Here is a 13,458-nt window from a genome sequence, read left to right as displayed (position 1 = left end):
TCCTCCAAGCAGCTCTGGGTGGCTTGCAAAGTCCCTTTTACACCCCCTGTTTTATCTTCCCCAACAGGCAGGTTAGGCCGAGAGAAAGTTAGGTTCTTCCTTATATAAAGCAAAGTTGCTCACTTTGTAGGCACAGAACAAGAGGCTTTTTATCAGGGAACAGGCTAACAACAACAATAACAGCAGCAAGATTAAAGTCACCACAAGGACAAGCTAAAAGGTGGAGTCTTGGCTCCAATCCATAATTTGAGACAATAGTCATTATCAAGTATTAGTCACTTTCTATGCAATAAAGATTACCAAATAACCACTTTTTCTGTTTTTACCTGAAACCAGTGACCATCGCCAATACACATTTGCATGCTTCTTGCTTCTACTTTTCATGCAGATGGTCCCAGCTACAATCCTTGAAATCTCCAGGTAGAATGGAGAAATATTACCTATCCCAAACCCTGAAGAGCCACTGCTAGTTTGGTGCAGAGACAATATTGAACTAGATGGGCTCAGCATAAGGCAGTTTTCCTGTGTTCCACACCACAACATCCATAGCCTTGGCCCATGATGCAACCACATTTATTCTAGCTTGTTGGATAAAAACGAACGCAAAGGATTTACATCAGGTAAATGCACATCAGATACCCACCCAATGAAGCTGAAAAAATAAATTGACAAGGCCAGACTAGTACTGTGATACCTCAGGTTACAGACGCTTCAGGTTAGACTCCGCTAACCCAAAAATAGTACCTCGGGTTAAGGACTTTGCTTCAGGATGAGAACAGAAATCGCGCGGCGGCAGCAGGAGGCCCCATTAGCTAAAGTGGTACCTCAGGTTAAAAACAGTTTCAAGTTAAGAATAGACCTCCAGAACGAATTAAGTTCTTAACCCAAGGTACCACTGTAATAGGAATAATCTACTACAGGACACACAGCCCAATATGTATACTTGCTATTGCATACATATTGTTGTACACAGCTCTGATATTTTGGAGAAGACAGCATATCAACACTTTTACAAATAAAAGGACAGAAACGTCACTTGTTACCCACAGCTCTTTTGTTTTTTAATTCCCTAAGAGCAGTGCTAATTTTTCTAGAAAAAGAGGTGCAGGGACTTGCCATGAATACCTCCCTTGTTCTCTTATTATGGATATGGTGCCCACCTGAGAGGGGGCAGAACTGCGTTCCAGCTGGAAAAGAAAAGCCCTGCCCAATATATTACCAATGATCCACAGCCCATTTTGGACAACAGTATTAGCTGGAAGGCCTGTGCTTGCTTTCTCACAGCCCCCTGGCATTTAGGGCCAAATCTGAACAATAACTGAAGCAACCTAAGATAGAAACAGAGGGATCAGACCTTGCAACAAATCCAGGTGTCAACCAGTCAGGCAGATGAGAATTACAGGACCTAATAACATCTGGGTCACTTTCAACCCAGTGGTATTGCTATCACCTGCCAGTAATGTTAGAAACCAATTGTGAGGGGTGGGGTGGGGAATTGCACCTGATTAAGATCTGTTGTAGTTTGATATTCCCTGTCCTGTTTCGGTTTCTCTTTCCGTTTCCCCCACTTTTCATTGGTGGACAAAATATTTCTGGAGTATGCCATGTGCAAGAAGAAGAGGTAACCAGAACCACTCGATTTTTGGAAAGGAAGGAGGTTTATAGGCTAAGAACCTGGGTGGGTTGTGTAAGATTACAGGAAGAGTGTAGTTACAGGGTAGCTCGAGCCCCAGGTCTTTTCTGTCAGGTCCTAGATCTCTCTCTCTCTCTCTCTCTCTCTCTCTCTCTCTCTCTCTCTCTCTCTCTCGTGTGTGTGTGTGTGTGTGTGTGTGTAACTTACTGCTAAGCACAGTGTGAGTAACATCCCAGCAACTTACCATTGTAATTTGTCCAGAGGTCTATAAACATGTAAATCAGCATATACGAATTTGTATTATGGGCTTGTGCCCTTTTAAGTACCTAGGAACGCTGTGCCTCATCCTGGATAACAGATTGGAAATTTTCTTGGTGCCCGCCAGATGATTTGGATTACTACTCCCATCAACTGGAATCCAAAACTCCTAGGCTGCATCCATGCCATAGGTGACTTCCCCCAAAGAATCCTGGGAACTGTAGTTTATCCTCCACAGAGCTACAGTTCCTGGCATCCTTAACAAACTACAGTTCCATGGATTCTTTTGTGTGTTTTTTTGGGAAGGGGGGCATGCACTTTTAAAAGTATGGTGTGTATACAGCCCTAGGCTATTCTAGGAGTTTAAAACGGGTGGAATGGTTGAGGGAGTTGAGTATGTTTAGCTTCGTAAAGAGGAGACAGAGGAGATGCAATTTGTTGTTGTTGTTGTTGTTGTTGTTTAGTTGTTTAGTCGTGTCCGACTCTTCGTGACCCCATGAACCAGAGAATGGCAGGCACCTCTGTCCTCCACTGCCTCCCGCAGTTTGGTCAAACTCATGCTGGTAACCTCGAAAACACTATCCAACCATCTCGTCCTCTGTCGCCCCCTTCTCCTTGTGCCCTCCATCTTTCCCAACATCAGGGTCTTCTCCAGGGAGTCTTCTCTTCTCATGAGGTGGCCAAAGTACTGGAGCCTCAGCTTCACAATCTGTCCTTCCAGTGAGCACTCAGGGCTGATTTCCTTCAGAATGGAGAGGTTTGATCTTCTTGCAGTCCATGGGACTCTCAAGAGTCTCCTCCAGCACCATAATTCAAAAGCATCAATTCTTCGGCGATCAGCCTTCTTTATGGTCCAGCTCTCACTTCCATACATCACTGCTGGGAAAACCATAGCTTTAACTATACGAACCTTTGTTGGCAAGGTGATGTCTCTACTTCTCAAGATGCTGTCTAGGCCTGTCATTGCCCTTCTCCCAAGAAGCAGGCGTCTTTTAATTTCGTGACTGCTGTCACCATCTGCAGTGATCATGGAGCCCAGGAAAGTAAAATCTCTCACTGCCTCCATTTCTTCCCCTTCTATTTGCCAGGAGGTGATGGGACCAGTGGCCATGATCTTCGTTTTTTTGATGTTGAGCTTCAGACCATATTTTGCGCTCTCCTCTTTCACCCTCATTAAAAGGTTCTTTAATTCCTCCTCACTTTCTGCCATCAAGGTTGTGTCATCTGCATATCTGAGGTTGTTGATATTTCTTCCGGCAATCTTAATTCCGGCTAGGGATTCATCCAGCCCAGCCTTTCGCATGATGAATTCTGCATATAAGTTAAATAAGCAGGGAGACAAAATACAGCCTTGTCGTACTCCTTTTCCAATTTTGAACCAATCAGTTGTTCCATATTCAGTTCTAACTGTAGCTTCTTGTCCCACATAGAGATTTCTCAGGAGACAGATTTCTCAGGAGACAGGCACTCCCATTTCTTTAAGAATTTGCCATAGTTTGCCGTGGTCGACACAGTCAAAGGCTTTTGCATAGTCAATGAAGCAGAAGTAGATGTCTTTCTGGAACTCTCTAGCTTTCTCCATAATCCAGCGCATGTTTGCAATTTGGTCTCTGGTTCCTCTGCCTCTTCTAAATCCAGCTTGCACTTCTGGGAGTTCTCGGTCCACATACTGCTTGAGCCTTCCTTGTAGAATTTTAAGCATAACCTTGCTAGCGTGTGAAATGAGTGCAATTGTGCGGTAGTTGGAGCACTCTTTGGCACTGCCCTTCTTTGGGATTGGGATGTAGACTGATCTTCTCCAATCTTCTGGCCACTGCTGAGTTTTCCAAACTTGCTGGCATATTGAGTGTAGCACCTTAACAGCATAGGAGATGCAATAGCCATTTTCATTTATCTAAAGGGCCGCTACATAGCGAATGGAGCAACCTTGCTTTCTCTTGCTTCAGAGGGTAGGGCCCGAAACAATGGCTTCAGTTTAGAAGAAAGGAGATTCTGACTAAACATCAGGCTCTACAATTCTATAAATCTATGACTAAGAGCTAGCAGGTCAGAGGTGAAACTTGATGGACTCGTGCAATAAGGCTGCAATAAGGCTGCATTATTCTGGAATTTCTCAAAACTCCAAGCAGCTTTCTAGCAAGCAGTGTTGATGTAGAAGCAAATCTGTTTCGTGCCTGCAACTTCCGCCCCCTAGACGCACCTGTACCATCTCCAGGAACTTAGTAGGTTTTAAATTACAGAAGCTGCTGTGGATAAGGGTGGCTTAAAAGGGAGGCCTGATAGCTACATGAGCATTTAATGTACCGATTAACAAGTGCTTGAAAGCAATGTTATGAATCACGGAATCAAAGCGCTGCAAAACTGCTTTTAAATGGGTCGAGCTCTGTAGTGCTGGCATGAATCATTCTGCCATAAAGCACTGCAGTTGCTGAAAAATGCAGTAGGAGGACAAGACACAAACCCTCCTGGTTCAATGAAACCTGCAAGGGAAGGCTGTGCAATACACACATGTGCCTTGAAGCCTCTTAACATAGGAAGAGAAGAATGGGCCTGCTGGATCAGGCCAATGCCCCATCTCGCCCAGCATCCTGTCTGTCCTCATAGCTGTCAAACGTATGCATGTGGGAAGCTTGCAAACTGGACGTGAGCAGCAGCAGCTATTTTCCCCACCTTTGATTCCCAGGAAGTGGTGCTCAGAGATATAGCACCTCTGACAGTGGAGGTAGAATGTAGCCACTGTGGTTAGTTGCCATTGATAGCCTTGTCCTCCATGAATTTCATAGAATTGTAGAGTTGGAAGGGACCCTGAGGATCATCTAGTCCAACCCCCTGGAATGCAGGAATATGCAGCTGTCCCATACAGGGATCGAACCTGGAACCTTGGTGTTATCAGCACCAAGCTCTAACCAACTGAGCTATCCAGGCTCCAATTTGTCTAATCCTCTTCTAAGCTATCCAAGTTGCTGGCTATCACTGCCTCTTGTGGGAGTGAGTTCCGTAGTCTCATTATGCACTGCACAAAGTGCTTCTGTTCTGCTGCTGGTGAAATGGTGTGTTGCTGCTGAGCTCAGTGAGGTTAACGCACATCTGTGAGATGCACCCTTCAAGCATAGTTCTGGCCTTTACATACAAAATTCTGGCAGCTGGCCAAGAGGGTTTTCCCCTGTTAGTTTTTTGTTTCTTTAAGCTTGGAAGTTCTGTTACATCCTGGTCATATTTCAATCCTGTGAGCAGGACACCTGGGTTCTCTGCCAGGCAAAGAGGTGCGTGGAAATAATAAGAATAAGTAGAGAAATTATGGGTGTTGTGTAGGACTGGGAACCAAGCCCCACAGTCTGTTTTCACAAACACACCCCATTTGATTAAAATATAGCATGGTATCCCTGCCAGACACATGGTTGCATTTATATTATTTTTCAAATCAGGATAGGAAGCAGATTCTCTGCTGGAACAACGTCCCCTTTTGGGGGGAGAATCCCACCAGCAGGCGGCGCCAGAGGATGCACCTTCTCCTACACAAGGAGACATCCATATCACACACCACCAGTCAAAGAATGTCTTTCTTCTTTGACAACTTCCCAAATCCCTGTTTTTCTAAAGCTTTTGTGGCCACTCCTCTCTCTAAAGTTAAGGTCAGGAATTCGGACTCCTGTCTCCCCCTCTCATTACTCTCCTCGCCCCCCTCTCTCTTTCTCTCTCTCTCCTTACCCTCCCCTCCTTCTCAAGCCAAGCCCCCAGGAAGGTGGAGTGGTGGGTCCCAGGCTTGAAATTCAATCGCTCTGCTTTTCTTCCTCCTCTCTCTTCCCCCCAGAGCTGCCAGGGAAAGGGAAAGGAGAGAAAACCGCGATTGGGAAGGTCGATAAGGAAGGGCTGGGAAAGGAGGACGGTGGAAGACCGACTTACGTTGCTGTATTGATGAAAGACCGAGGAAATTGGGCTAGTGGAAGGAGGAAAGAGATAGAGAGATAAGAGGAGGGGAGGGTATAGTTGGGGGGGGGGAGAGAGATAAGGAAGGGGGTGAGTCATACTGGAGGCAGAAAAATAGTGGTGAATGTGTTCAAATGAAGAGAGCAAAGCGGGGCACGCAGGGCTTTGATCCCAAGTTCTGCTGAGCGCCAGAGATCTGATTCTGTAGGGTATGAACCCAAGAAAGACTATAAAGTTTCCTGCCGCCAATGAGCCGATAAGGGGCTGCCTTCCTCCTCCTCTTCTTCCTCCTCCTGAATCGGCTTAACCCGTAGGAGATACCTCTGGCCAACACCAGTGACCAGGTAAGACCGTGGCGCCATGACATTGTTGCTCTTGTGCCTGATGGCCTTAGGGAGATGAGGGAGGCTTGTCCTCTGAAATCTGCTCCTCTGGATTCCCTACCCCTCTCTGCCTTTTGAACATGGGTGGGTGGGAACCAAGGAATAATAATAATAATAATAATAATAATAATAATAATAATAATAATAATTTATTTATACCCTGCCCATCTGGCTGGGTTTCCCCAGCCACTCTGGGCAGCTTCCAACAGAACACTAAAATACAATAACCTATTAAACGTTAAAAGCTTCCCTAAAGGAAGGGGCAGGTTTTGTGGGGCAAGCAGTTGTCTTCTAGTTGTGCCTCCTTCCTGCCTTGATTGAGAAGAAGAGCATCTTATCAGAGGACAGTCCCTGTCTTCAGATCAGTCTCCTGCCTCTGTGGGCCCAGGACCCAAGATTCCTGAAGGATAAGGCTATCAGGGATGCTAGCATTGATGGGAATGCTCTCCCTCCACTGTTGTGCCTCTGAATGCCAAGTGGGGAGAGTTGCTGGGCCTTGGGGGGCTTCCCCCTGGGGCATCTGGTTGGCCACTGTAGGAACAGGCTCTGTAGGGCTAGATGCAGAATCTCTGGACGCCACAGTGTCCTCGGAGGATGCTCCTGAGGCATAGCAATGTCTCCGCTGCCTATCAACCTCTCTACATCAGTGGCCCCACGCTAGGTATTTTGGACCCTGCAGCTTTCCCTAGGCAATGCTCCTCTGGATCTAGGATTGCCAATCTCTCTCTGTGTGTTTTAAACTGGACTTCTTCCTGTGCTATGCAGAATGGAAGCAGGTGAATTCCTCCCCCACCCCCCACCCCCCGTCATGGAATAATGGAGAAAGCTTCACCTACTTCTTCTTTTGCTATGTTTGGCTGCTGTTTCAATAGCAGAGGAGCAAGGGTGGGGTGGGGAGTTGGCAACTTAGCCAGGTCTGCCGTGCTTCCTCACCACAGCGCCTCCTCTTTACCACTGGCCCTGAATGGGTTAAAACGCCTTTTAGCACAAGCTCTTTCCAACTGCTGGGTGTGTCGGGGTTATGCATGCGGACACACACACACACACACACACACACACACACGGACCCCTGTGACTGATGCAAAATATGTTTCCTCGCCCCCGCCACCAGCTGCCCCAGCGCCTTTTGTCTCAGCTGCTGCGTCCAAATGCCAGTGGATGAATAAATAACAAGAGCTAATGGCAGCCTCCAGCTATTTCCACCCCACAGCCCTCTCTCTGCACCCCCTGCCCCACCCAGCCCTCAGAGAAGATAGGCCCACTTTTAGCCGTGGTCAGGGACCTACATCCCTCGCACTGTGGGCTACCCAACAAAGATGAGACCATGCCTTGGGTCGGGGTGTGTGTGTGGCTCCTGGGCATATCAACAGGCAGATTGAACTCGCTGTTGGCTGGCCCAGCCTCCTGTCACTCCCAGGATCTGGTCAGCCAGCTCATCCAGGGGCTTTGCGTTTCAGTTGGCTGCACTGCTAAAGTCGCACTGCAAGCTTTGGCCAATTAACCACTGGCAACTGGCAGACTGATGGTTGGATCCCTGACTCATCGGTGAGGCTGCTAGCACTTAAAAAGACTGGGAAAGGGCTGGCTCTGTGCAGGCCACAGGTATGATCTGAGCCAGGTTCAGTCCCCACTACCTCCAAGTACAGTATAGCGCTGCCTGAAAACCTGGAGAGTCACTCAGTGTAGACAGTTCTGAGGTACTTGGACGAATGGCCTGAGTCAATATAAGGCACCTTCCTATGGTTGTATGCACTGTATAAATGCCAAAAGTTGGCATAACACATTATGAAGGAGACACATCGCCTGGATGTCCTTTTTTTGGCTACTAGAATGTTTTGGGATAACCTGACCTTCAGTGCTCCAGTTTTGATGAAGAATCCTGGGGAGCGTTTCCCAATTATTCTGGTGCACAAACAAAATACAGTGGTACCTCGGGTTAAGTACTTAATTCGTTCTGGAGGTCCGTTCTTAACCTGAAACTGTTCTTAACCTGAACCACCCCTTATCTAATGGGGCCTCCTGATGCCGCTGCGCCACCAACGCACGATTTCTGTTCTCATCCTGAAGCAAAGTTCTTAACCTGAGGTAATATTTCTGGGTTAGCGGAGTCTGTAACCTGAAGCGTATGTAACCTGAAGTGTATGTAACCCGAGGTACCACTGTACAGCTGCAACTGTATGTACTTTCACATTTACCTGCCATAGATGGCAGGAGCCTGTGTTAAATCCTGTGTTTATATGGCGTCAGACACAGCTGCAGGGCGATAGAAATAATAACAGTAGGAAGAACTGGTGCAGCACAGTGGCTAAAAGGCTGGGCTACAAATCAGGAAGTCTACCTGGTTTGAATCTGCCTCAAGCTCACTTGATGGCCTGAGGCAAACTCCTCTTCATCGCCCTCGGTTCTTCCCTTCTGCAGTATTGGGAGGGGGGGTCATAACACGGACCTACTTTACAGGGTTGTTGTAAAGATTGCAACTGGATACTCCATGTGCATTGAACTCCATGTGCATTGAACAGTGCTATGCGAATGCTAAATGAGCTTATTACCCATAATAATACTTTAGTTCCTAAGCTCCCCATCCCTACAGACCACCAGAAAATTGCTGACGGTCTTGGCAGAGGATTTAATGATTTGACTGCCTTGTGGAGCAATTGTAACGAACTGTTCTAGATGCTCTGCGATTTATGTTGATTGAATCGGGATGAAACTTCCTAATTCTAGCCCTGCATTCACTTCACTGCTGATCCTCTCCCCTCCTTTCAAGTGCCTCTTCCATACCTACCTGTCTCTGATCCATCCCACTCACACCTTCTGGGCAGAGGTTGGGTGGCCACCTGTCTTGGGTCCTTTTGTTGAGGTTCTTGCATTGCAGGGGGTTGGACTAGATGACCCTTGGGGTCCCTTCCAACTCTCCAATTCTTTGATTCTATGGACTGCCGGGAGCAACTGCGTCTGCCATTTACAGACACTGCTCCTTCTGTTCTTCACTGCCCCATTGCAGAGTAGCTGAATGAAGCTTACAGACCATTAATGGCCCATGGAGCACAGTTGGAGAATCCCTGCTTTAGAGAAGGTGCCGTCTTCATTGTGGGTTTTGCAATACAGTAAGCCTGCAACTTGGGATGCGGGTGGCACTGTGGGTTAAACCACAGAGCCTAGGGCTTGCTGATCAGAAGGTCGGCGGTTCGAATCCCCACGACGGGGTGAGCTCCCATTGCTTGGTCCCTGCTCCTGCCAACCTAGCAGTTCGAAAGCATGTCAAAGTGCAAGTAGATAAATAGGTACCGCTCCGGCGGGAAGGTAAACAGCATTTCCATGCACTGCTCTGGTTCGCCAGAAGTGGCTTAGTCATGCTGACCACATGACCTGGAAGCTGTAGGCCGGCTCCCTTGGCCAATAAAGCAAGATGAGCGCCGCAACCCCAGAGTTGGCCACGACTGGACCTAATGGTCAGGGGTCCCTTTACCTTTTTAAGCCTGCAACTTACACAAGGGTTACATTCCAGGGATCGCCAAAATCATATATAGTGAAAACACGTTGGCTTCAATGGTGTGTGGGATTGCCAAAGTCTTTATTCCCAGATTCCTGCTCCCTTTCCTCCCCGCTTTTAAAAATTCTAACTTACTTTTTTCTACAAGCGTGTAAAGCTGAATGTGCACAAGTTAAATGCGTGTAAGTTGCAGTCTTACTGTACATGAACGTAAACTTAAGTAAGTCATTCACTGAATAATAAGTCTGCATAACTCGTTGTATTAATAAATCCTGATTGCTTGGCTGTTCCTGATCAACGTATGGTCGTCTTCAATTTGCCTTCTTGGGAGTGTTTTTGGAAAGGTTCCTGCAGAAGAATCCATGTGGAAAACATTATAGAACTGATCATTCTTGTGGGTTCTTGAGTAATGAGTCGGAGCCAGCAGGAATCTAGCAGGCCTTTGCTTAAAAATTCAAATGAATGACCTATTCTGATATAATATTTTCCATGTGGCTTTAGGCATCAAAGTACTCCCACTAAGGAAGGCATAACCTTAAAAACAACAACACCTAATTGGTAGTTTTATTTGCTGTGATTTCTTGAGTACCTTACCAACCAGATAAACAAGATAAGCTTTGCAAGAGAGGAGTTGCAGGATCAAAGCTTCTTGCCAAAGTTCAACTCCTTTGTAGGTTAATCAACTGCCCAATCCTGCTCAGGGAGGTTTACCTCTTAGTTGAGTTGGACTTATTCCCGGGAGGATAAAGAGTGCCTAGAATTTCAGTCAAACAGTGCAATCCTATATGTGTTGACTTAGAACTAAGTTCCATCGAGATGAATGGGGCTTACTCCTAGGTAACATGGGAATAAGATCTTAAGTAATTCCGTGTACAAAGAGTCAGTCGCACTTTCTTGGCACTTGTATACGCAGCAGTTTACATGCCTGCAGTACAATCTCATGTTTCAACCAACATATGGGAATCATGTTACTAAAACAGAAGTTACTTCCATGTAGAGATCTGGTAATGGGAAACAGCCTATAGAACCAGAGCAAGCTGGCAGGGAAAGAATCTTGAAAGAATTTCAGTCTAACTTTGTGGCTTTGAAATATGGCAATAGAAAATACATTGAATATTTTTGCTCTTTATGTATCTTTAGGAATCTACCTTGAACAGTTTGCTTGCTTGCTACGTATTCACACCCCTCTTAAGATATCTCGTAATCAAATTCTGCACAATGGTTCCTGAGATCAAAAAAGCAGGTTTTCTTCTGTGTTTGGATACAGTTGGGTGCCATTTTGAATTGTGATGGTGGATGGAACCCTTCAGATTTGCTCTGACTGTCACCACTGATTTCAAAACTGCACTAATTTGGGAGTTTCTTAGAATTCCTGAGAAATGCCTAGTACAGTGGTACCTCAGGTTACATACGCTTCAGGTTACAGACTCTGCTAACCCAGAAATATTACCTCAGGTTAAGAACTTTACCTCAGGATGAGAACAGAAATCGTGCTCTGGCGGCGCGGCAGCAGCAGGAGGCCCCATTAGCTAAAGTGGTGCTTCAGATTAAGAACAGTTTCAGGTTAAGTACGGACCTCCGGAACAAATTAACCCGAGGTACCACTGTACGAGGCGGCTAGTGCAATTGAAACAAGGAATCGGTGTTAGATAATCAAGGTGATAATTAAGAATGGAGGAAGGAACATTGAGTGAATCAAGAAAATGATTAGAGTGAAAGGAGAGTAAAGTCAAGATAGAAGAAGAGATTAAAGAAATAATGAAATCTGTTTAAGCTAGTTGGAAAAATAAAGTAGCGTAACAAGAACGACTGGAAGTCAAGTCACTTGGTCGGTGTCCGTGTGGGGCAGGTGTATAGGTATGTTGATATGTATAGTATAGGTTCGTATTATATAGAGTAATGTAGGTATGCTTTATGTTATGAAAATAAGGTAGTGTGTTGTGTATGTGTATTGTGTAAATGTAAATGTATGTGTTTTATATGTTAATAAAAAAAGAATGGAGGATGGAAAACTAAATCAGCAGAGGGACTTAACTTTTGGACTATCTAATAAGGGCAGAAGGGCTGTGTACCAGGGAGAGGGAGGACCATAGTTAGATGCCAAAAGTTACCGCAGTTGTACTTTGTTGGTATATCGATACACCTGAAGTTTAGAATTCAGTGACAGGTGGCTGACTCTTACTAGAGTCTGAGAAATGTTTGTTTTAAATATTTCCAGGGTAGTTGACAAGTGACGTACAGTGGTACCTTGGGTTAAGTACTTTATTCTTTCTGGAGGTCTGTTCTTAACCTGAAACTGTTCTTAACCTGAAGCACCACTTTAGCTAATGGGGCCTCCTGCTGCCGCTGCGCCGCCAGAGCACGATTTCTGTTCTCATCCTGAAGCAAAGTTCTTAACCTGAAGCACTATTTCTGGGTTGGCGGAGTCTGTAACCTGAAGCGTATGTAACCCGAGGTACCACTGTAGTTGGAAGGGACCCTAAGCATCATCAAGTCCAACCCCCTGAGGTGCAGAAATACGCAGCTGTCCCATACAGGGATCAAACCTGCAACCTTGGCATGATCAGCACCACGCTCTAACCAACTGAGCTATCCAGGTGCTGTAATAAAATCTAAAGCAACCCCCTGCCACTACTATTTATTATATATTGTTTTATGCCTTTCCTCCAAAGAGCTCAAAACATGGTTCTACCTGCCCCGTCCCGTTTTATCCTAACAACAATCCTGTGAGGTAGGAGAGGCTGAGAAACAGGAGGCTTGAAACAAGACAGAGAAGAAAGCTGCGTATAAGGGTACCATAAAATGGAAAGTTTAAAAAGCCCAGGAGAATTTTTTTTTGAAAATGCTTCATTGGTGCCCGAAGTAGGTGGGCTGCAGGAATGCCCCCCCCCCGGTGAAAAGGACAGCTTTCCTTTTGGGAATTATAGGGACAGGACTACCCAAACTCTATAGAAATTGTTGCCGGAAATATCCGAGGGCTCCCTTGGACAAAAAGTAAAGACACCAACCAGGATAACTTGGAGCAAAACAGCAGCCTGTAGGCTTGGCCTTTATTGAACTGTTGCAACAGGGTGTTCCCCTCACTTGTAAGAGAGAGGAAAGACCCAGAAAAACAGTGTGCAAGGTCTTATAAAACTTTTTGAAATTCCCCTCCTCTAGGTCAAGCCCACCCCCAGAAACATCATGCATACATTACAGAAAGGAGGGGTTGAGGGAGGAGTTGGTGGTAACCTGAGTGTCTTGTCACCTGGCTAGTTCCTCCTTTCCCCCCTCCCCATGAGTCACTTCCAGGAGACAAAGGGGAGTTTGCAGTTTCCTGCCCCCAGAGGGAAGATCTGATCATTGTCCTTTGTTTCAGTCCATGCTGAATCCACTCCCATATGCAACTTCTTTGTGATCTTGATTGTCTTCTGTCTGGGATCATCAGGGTTGGCATAGCAACTGGGCAGGGCTCCTGTGGATGTGCTGAGACGGTGAAGGGATTATGGCTGACCAGGACCAAGCCACCCCCCTTTGATAGTTCTTGTCATATGGAGTAAAATAAAATGGAACAGTGCAAATCCGATGTATGGTTGATTTTCTATGAATTTATAACAGAAATGTGGCGAATGTAGTGTGTGAGTGTGTGTGTGTGAAGTTTGTACAAACAGAGTGATTGGGGTGGGGGGGTTCCTGCTACAAAATTTATTCATGTATGCGACTACAGCGGCAAGAATGTTACTTGCCCAAAAATGGAAAGAAGAAGAAGTCCCAGCAAAAGAAGA

At 46.0% G+C, this 13,458-nt stretch overlaps 1 protein-coding gene across 3 annotated transcripts in view; it reads left to right on the top strand.

The window, feature by feature from the left end:
• Window positions 1-13,458, top strand: part of PLEKHA4 (pleckstrin homology domain containing A4) — a 55,791-nt gene that overhangs the window by 8,386 nt on the left and 33,947 nt on the right. Inside the window, exon 1 of one of the 3 annotated variants that reach the window (XM_083580186.1) lies at window positions 5,495-6,162. The exons of the other annotated variants lie outside the window; for them this stretch is intronic. The gene's annotated coding sequence lies outside the window, so the exon portion shown is untranslated. Of the gene's footprint in view, window positions 1-5,494; window positions 6,163-13,458 lie in introns of those variants that run through there. 3 annotated transcript variants of the gene reach the window in all.

The sequence above is a fragment of the Podarcis filfolensis genome (assembly GCF_964270895.1).
Source record: "Podarcis filfolensis genome assembly, chromosome: 13".
Taxonomy (NCBI): Eukaryota; Metazoa; Chordata; class Lepidosauria; order Squamata; family Lacertidae; genus Podarcis; species Podarcis filfolensis.
Note: the sequence above shows the minus strand (reverse complement) of the source record. Positions and strands in the feature narration are given on the sequence as shown.